The sequence below is a fragment of the Ictalurus punctatus genome, unplaced genomic scaffold (assembly GCF_001660625.3).
Source record: "Ictalurus punctatus breed USDA103 unplaced genomic scaffold, Coco_2.0 Super-Scaffold_100046, whole genome shotgun sequence".
Classification (NCBI taxonomy): Eukaryota; Metazoa; Chordata; class Actinopteri; order Siluriformes; family Ictaluridae; genus Ictalurus; species Ictalurus punctatus.
Window position 1 is genome coordinate 656,884 of NW_026521087.1, and position 8,117 is coordinate 665,000.

Genomic DNA, 8,117 nt, shown 5'->3' on the forward strand with positions numbered 1-8,117 from the left:
GTGGTTGAAAAACACTGCTCTACGGTATGTAGACTGTATTACATGCGTGTTGAGCAGAGAGGAGATATTATATTATACAGTATCTGGAAATATAGTGTGTGACTGCTGCTGAAATAAGGAAGAGACTTAGGATTCTCCTTTTCAAATCTGAAACCAAATTGCTGAACAGCACAATACTTACCTGAACAGCACACTCTGCGAAGTCTTTAGTAATTTAAACTAAGCATTGGTGGTTCAGTGGTAGAATTCTTGCCTGCCACGCGGGAGGCCCGGGTCCAATTCCCGGCTAATGCAGAAGTGAGTTTTGAAAGTTAAGCCTTCACCAAAAGTACATTACAAGCGTTATCATTTCTGCCCAAACTAGACCAACTCCATGCTGCTGAAATATACAAGAGACTTAGGATGCTCCTTTTCTATTTTGAAACCAAACTGTTTAATCAGAACAATACTTAATGAAAAGCACACTCTGCATTGTCCTTAATCCTTTAAGATAAGCATTGGTGGTTCAGTGGTCAAATTCTGACCGACCATGCGTGAGGCCGGGGTTCGATTCCCAGCCACTCATGGCTGAGATTTGAATATTGAGCCTTCACCCAAAGAACTCTACAAGCCTTATCAATTCTGTCCAAAAAAAGGGTAGCAGACACAGTCCACGTTGCTCAAATATACAAGAGCCTTAGGATGCTCCTTGTCAATTTTGAAACCAAATTGCTGAGTCAGCACAATACTTACCTGGAAAGCGCCCTCTGTGAAGTCCGGGTTAGATTCCAGGCCAATGCACAACTGAGTTTTGGAGACGTTTGTGTTGCTTGAGCCTTCACCCAAAGCACTTCACAAGCCTTATCAATTCCGCCCAAAACTAGGGTAATGGACAAACTCCATGCTGCTGAAATATGGAAGAGATTCTCCTTTAGAATTTTAAACCAAATTGCTGAAGCAGCACAGTACTCAGTTTTAAATCGCACTCTGCGAAGTCCATGGATTTTTAAGATAAGCATTGGTGGTTCAGTGGTAGAATTCTCACCTGCCATGCGGGGGCCAGTCACACGTAGGTGTAGAGCGCTGACTAGCCAATAGAAAGCGAGGATAATCCAGGAGGAGGGTCGGACGAACCTAACGTAAAAACATTGGTTCAAATATTTATATTATATTATCTGTTACATATTGTATCTATGTAATTTTTTAAAAGCGGCATTGTCAACATTTACTATTCCGATACTCATAACATAAATAAATATATAAAAAGAATTTACTTAGTTATGCATGTTTTGTAAAGTAAAATTATTGTCACTGATTCTTTTAAAATAACTTGACAGGTTTCATATTAGAGCAAAAGATCAAAGACCCAAAATTTAATTATACAACTATTGAAAAGATACACATCTACTCTAATATATTCTAACTTAATCTAACATAACTGTGTGATCTGCTCAATTGTTACCAAAAGACTTAAAACAAATAAAAAGAAATAAACAAAAAGAGATGAAAGCCGAAAAAATAAAGCCAATAAAGTATTAACTGGTTTACGCGGTAGCGGAGGCAATTCAAAATGTAGATCTTCAAAAAAAAAAAAGAAAAAAAAAGAAAACACCAAGCTTCGGAACAGCACCATGGAATCAACATGTGGCGAAAAATATATTGCATCCGTAGTGATAAGGACTACCACTGAGAATTAACTGGAGAAGTTAAGGAAAGTTGAGCATAACTACTTTCAGCTAACTACCCTGACAGCAATGGGATTTGAACCCACAACCCCCAAAGAGACTGGAGCCTAAATTCAGCGCCTTGGACCACTCGGCCACACTACCCCAGGCTGACATGGTGGTAAACCCGTTCGTGGTAAGAAGGTGACCTAGTCATTCCGCTGGACAACAAGAAATCTGGCATGGGCGCGACAAATGGGCTGTTGTGAGACTCAAGTGTCTTTCACTTAACCAGCTCTGCCGGAGACATCTAACCATTTCCAGCTGAAGACAGAGCTAAGGCGTGGTCTTTTGGACGCGATTCGTCTAGGCTTAAGACCCCATGGTCCACGGTCACATCGGTAGTGTTTGCGGAAGAGCTCTTCTGCTATGACTTTACATCCCACTTACAGTGGTGCTTGAAGGTTTGTGAACCCTTTAGATCTTTCTATACATCTTCATTACCAGGACCTAAAACATCATAAGATTTTCACACAAGTATTAAAAGTAGATAAAGAGAACCTAATTAAAGAAACCAGACAAAAATATTACACATGGTCATTTATTTATTGATGAAAATGATCCAATACTGCATACCTGTGAGTGGCAAAAGTATGTGAACCTTTGCTTTCAGTATCTGGTGTGACCTCGGTGTGCAGCAACAACTGCAAACAAACGTTTCCGGTAACTGTTGATCAGTCCTGCACGTCAGCTTGCAGGAATTTTAGCCCATCCCTCATTATAGTACAGTTTCATCTCTAGGATGTGGGTGGGTTTCCTCACATGAGGTGCTTGCTTCAGGTCCTTCCACAGCATTTCTATTGGATTAAGGTCAGGACCTTAACTTGGCCATTCCAAAACACTGACTTTATTCTTCTTTAACCATTCTTTGGTAGAACGACTTGTGTGCTTAGGGTTGTTGTCTTGCTGCGCGGCCCACTTTCTCTTGAGATCCAGTTTACGGACAGATGTCCTGACATTTTCTTTTAGAATTTGCTGGTATTATTCAGAGTTCATTGGTCCATCAATGATGTCAAGCCGTCCTGGCCCCGATGCAGCGAAACAGGCCCAAACTGTAATGCTACCACCACCATTTTTCAGAAATGGGATACGGGTCTTATGCTGGAATGCAGTGTTTTCCTTCCCCCAAACATAACCCTTCTCATTTAAACCAAAAAGTTCTAGTTTGGTCTCACCTGTCCACAAAACGTTTTTTCGAGTAGCCTTGTGTCTTGTCCATGTGATCTTTAGCAAACTGCATGCAAGAAGCAATGTTCTTTATGGAAAGCAGTGGCTTTCTCCTTGCATCCTGCCATGCACACCATTGTTGTTCAGTGTACTCATTATGGTGGACTCAGGAACATTAACATTTGCCTACGCGAGAGAGGCCTTTAGTGGCTTAGAAGTTACCCTGGGATCCGTTGTGACCTCGTGGACAATTACATGTCTTGCTCTTGGAGTGATCTTTGTTGGTTGACCACGCCTGGGGAGGGCAACCATGCTCGTGAATTTCCTTCATTTGTACACAATCTGTCTGACTGTGGATTGGTGGAGTCCGAACACTTTAGAGATGTTTTTTTTTTTTTTGAACTTTTCCAGCCTGATGAGCATCAACAACTCTTTTTCTGAGATCCTCACAAATGTCCTTTTTTCATACCACGATACACTTCCACAAACATGTGTTGAGAAGATCGGACTTTGATAGATCCCTGTTCTTCAAATAGGACAGGGTGCTCACTCACACCTGATTGTCATCCCGTTGATTGAAAACACCTGACCCTAATTTCCCCTTCAGACTAACTGCTCATGCAGACGCCAACAATGTCTGCACCATGCACGCTTCCTTTACAGAATGCGCTTAAGCAAGGTCTTTACAAGAAAAATAGGATCCAAACCCACATGGGCTGTGCCCAACGGATTGGCAGTTCATCACCTTAACCTCTTGCTGACATAGCTCACGCATATGAAATTACATCCCGGTGTGTGGAGCAATAAAGAGGTTTCGGTGCAGGTTTTTTGCCCCTGTCGTCTGGACTGCGGAATGCGTTCTGCATTGATGGACCTCCAGAGACGCCAGAGCCTTACAGCATCTGTGGCCAAAAAGCATTGAAATACAGTTCACAGTTGCAAACTGTGTAGCCACAGTGCTAGCTTTTCACATTTCTCCACCCTCTCTAGTGCTAGCTCAGGGACCTGTACAAAGCTTCCCGTTTGTAGGCCTTGTAGGTGTGAGACAGACTGCAATAATGCCAGATATTGCTGGAAAGAGGAGGCAAAGTAACAAGTTTGTGACAAGGATGGGATTCCAACCCACGCGTGCAGAGCACGACGGGTTAGCAGTCCATCACCTTAACCTCTCGGCCACCTCGTCTGAGACCTGCCACGTTTAAAGAAAACTATGCAAATGAGGGTTTAATGTTTGCTGACTAGATGACTGCTTCTCAAATAGATTTTATTCAAGTCTTGAGGTATGAGCTGTGCCGTCATATAAACTGAAGGGTGACGATGCGGCGAGACGGCCCAAAGGTCTCACAGAACGGGACAATTCCATAGTTGAGCCGTCACAATGCAATCCAATCCTTGGGCGGCTAGGTACCGACTACCTATGGACTGCCCGTCCCAGCGAGTTAAATTTCTTTGGAAAATGTAAGTTTTACCTGTGACCTGAGAAGGATTACGCGGTATAGAAAATGGATGGATGGAAATATAACTTTTATCCTTACCTGGATATACACAATGACTGTGGAAAAGGGGGCATGAATTGGGATGTTTGTGAGGCAGCATGCTGTGGCCAAAAAGCGTTGAAATACAGCTCATGGTTGCAAAACACATAGCCACAGTGCTAGCTTTTCACATTTCTCCATCTCTCTCAAGGATATTCAGCTGGCCTGCCGTATTCGCGGAGAATGCGCTTAAACGACAACTCCGTCTAATATACACAAAGGCTCTTTTAAGAGTCACTTCATCGTCTCAGAAAACAGCTAATTTTATTTCTTGGGCTGTTTGAATATTTAGAATGTGGTACAAAGAGAAGGGGACACACATTATATATATATATATATATATATATATATATATATATATATATATATATATATATAAATAAACATGCTTTATATTTCTATCAACATATAGAAATGTTTATTATTCGTTATTGATGAGTGAACTTTATTATTATGAATATACTGCTATGTATATTACATAATGTTTGTTTATTTTATAGATGATGATGAACAGTGCAGAAGAGCCGTGTATTGTCCTTATGTAAAAACTAGACAATGCACAGTAATAACGCCGATGAGCTGTGTCTGTGTACAGTAGCCCAATCTGCCTTCTGTTCCAGGCGGCGTTGTGTCTTGTGCTGGATGGAGCTTGACTGCCCTCGTGTGTCCAGTATATATATATATATATATATATATATATATATATATATATATATATATATATATATATATATATATATATATATATATATATCTGTGTGTGTAAATGATGTAAAAGGCTTTCTATCAACATTACAAAAAGGTTAGTTATTAATTTTGCATTTTTAGTATAAATATAGTGCTATGAATATTACATAATGTTTGTTTTTATAGAAGAGCCGTTAATTGTGGTTATGTCCGAACAATACAATGCACAGTAATGATTTGTGTCTGTAAAATAGCCCAAACCTACCTTCTGCTTCAGGTGGCGTTGTGTGTTGTGCTGGATGGAGCTTGACTGCCCTCGTGTGCCCAACCTCGGGAACGGCAATTTCCCAGCAGCGGTATTCTGTCATAAGAGTACATTCGTAGTTAGGCCCCAGTTGGGTAAGAAATATTACATGGTTTATATTACTGTGTCCCCTTTTTAACGCATTCATGATCATTATTGTATACATTACAAAGATAAAGGTAATGTTCTTCCGTATTTGGATATTCTCGAAGTGAAATAGATGAGGCCACCTAGGGAACACTAAGTTATCTAGGAGCAGTGATGAGAATGACATGTCTAATAACATTAGAAATACATTAATAATGTTATAATAATAGAAATCAAGGTGTGCACTTTAACATTATAAAATATACATACACAGCAAAATCCACAGAAACAAATCCACTCTATTGGAGTTTCATTTCAACACTTTTAAAGTGTCCGGAGGGGTCCACACTCCACAGTGTCATTTTAACACTTTAATAGATTTCACATCAACTCTTTGTATAGTTGAAATTGAACACTACTCAAGTGTTCGTTTCTCAACACCAGTGTGTAGTGTTAGAAATTAATTCTCATAGGAGTAATTCATTAAATCTCATAGTGTTAATTGCATACTATTAAATGAGTTTCCTCTAACACTATAAAGTGTTAATATGCTACTGCACAATTAAAGTAACATTTAAATGATTACAAATCTAAAAGGCAAATAAAGAAAAAAAAACAAGTTGGTTGCTTTAATAGTTTTCTTTTTTCAAGGCCGTTAACATTACTGACCCCTCAGGTCAAGTCTTTCTAAATATAACAATTGGGCACTATGTACTCTCTTTGATTAATCTCATTAGAGCACTGCTTATCAAATGGCCTAAAGTGTGTCAGTTCATTCACAGAGATGACAGAAAACTCATCCATTTGGTTATCTTCTATACAGTATTCACTGAAGTGGTCATCATAGTACATCGTTTTTACATTGCAGGAAATAATGAAAGCACTCTCTTCATATATTATTATATAACAGATCTTTTTGAACACAGGGAGATCATAGGTACATCCAGTGCATATGAACACAGCAACCTGATACTCAGTACCATAATGTCTGACCCACTTTGTACTTGTAACACTCAAACTTCTAAATATAATGTCTGACTGAGTTCTTCCCCACCTTGCAAGTTACAGATGGTTTTTGATGTAGGACCAAATTCAAACCTTCTAAAACAATAATTTCCACAGTTAAATGCCAATTGACGTTGATGTTGCTTTACTAATGATTTAATGAGATTCTTGAAATTTTTTGCCACATCTTTTGAAAATATGGTGCTTAGCTTCAAATCACATTCACCACATATGGATAAGAGGTCCAATTTTTTTAATGCATCTCAGATCAAGTGGTGCTTGGGAATCGACCTCTTGTCAGGAAACAATTCTTGGAATAGAGTATGGTGATCGCAGATCAGATGTTTTAAGTAACATATCATCCCATCAGTTATGGTGTAGGAAAACACTATATTGACAATCTGCATCAAAAGTAGGAGAAAGTTCCAGTGATTGTTATTCCTTTCAATGACCACCAAATATCAGTGGAGTGTTGTGCAGAAGACACCATGACTGTATGGCATTCAAACCCAGGTGTTTGCACTTATCATCCATTTTTAACCCACTTGGTTTGTTTTTACGGTCTGTGTAACCATAATTAAAGCTGTGCATCCTGTTTAACAAGGTACTCAAAAAACAGTTTAAGTTCATACTGTACCACACCCTCTAGCAGATCATGCATGATGTCAACAGCATAGTTATCAGTACAATGGAAATACTGTAATGAATTGAGCACACATGACTTTTTGACACCATATATTGACTGCAGTTCAGGATTTTCATTTAGTGCCTTACAATGTTCAGTATGAACCTCTTTGGAATGGAAAATTAACCTAGAATGACCTTCAGTAAATATAGATTGAACTTCTTCCTTACTAATTAAACAAAGCCTACAGAAATTAGTTGCACTGAAATATTACACAAATCCCAGTAAGCCATTTAAAGCCAAATTATCTCCTGTTACTTGAATTACTGAGCCAAACAATGGTGGTTCAAAACAAGGAAGCTGTATGCCTTCGGCTTCTAAGATTTTCAGGTCATCAATAAGGGGCTTTAGTATCACATCAAAACCATATGTCTTAAGATCTTCCATGTAGAATAGAGCTGCAAGATGTACATTAATCAGTACAGAGTTACACTTGGATGGAAGATTTTTTTATTTTATTTTTTTAGAGTAAAGTAGATACAACCAAGTTTGTGGATCCCCCTCTTGGAACCTAGAGGGTTAGCAATTTCAAAATCGTTGTAATAGAGTAGAATCTGTAAAGTGTGCTTTTGCTGTGAGAACAGTGCATGGTTTTGGAAATGATAACGGGCGACCTGGCTCTCCACATTTTAAATGTAACTTTTTGCTAGGATATAAACCATGTTGAAATTTTAAATGTTGACGAAGAGCCAAACAAGTTCTAAGGTGTGCTTTACATACAAAACACGTGAACATCTTCAAGGCTGTTAATCTCGCTGCAGCAATCGTGCTCGAAGTTCTTTAACACGCAGGCTCTGCTTTGCTCTTCCGACATCGATGTTATAGATGGTGGTTTGGATAAATGTGTAGAAATCACAAAGAGCTTTATCATATGAGAAACTGAAGACATAGTGAACTTTGAACAGTTCATCAAAAGCTGCCACTGATGTGTGCGCCTTACATGG

General features: G+C 39.1%; 2 non-coding genes across 2 annotated transcripts; one reads left to right on the plus strand and one right to left on the minus strand.

Moving 5' to 3' along the window:
• The first annotated feature begins 223 nt into the window (after positions 1-223).
• trnag-gcc (transfer RNA glycine (anticodon GCC)) lies at positions 224-294 on the plus strand. Its single transcript has one exon. It is a non-coding gene; the product is annotated as a tRNA-Gly (tRNA).
• Positions 295-1,725: 1,431 nt separating this feature from the next.
• On the minus strand, positions 1,726-1,808 carry trnal-uag (transfer RNA leucine (anticodon UAG)). The gene has a single exon. It is a non-coding gene; the product is annotated as a tRNA-Leu (tRNA).
• Between the last annotated feature and the right edge of the window lie 6,309 nt (positions 1,809-8,117).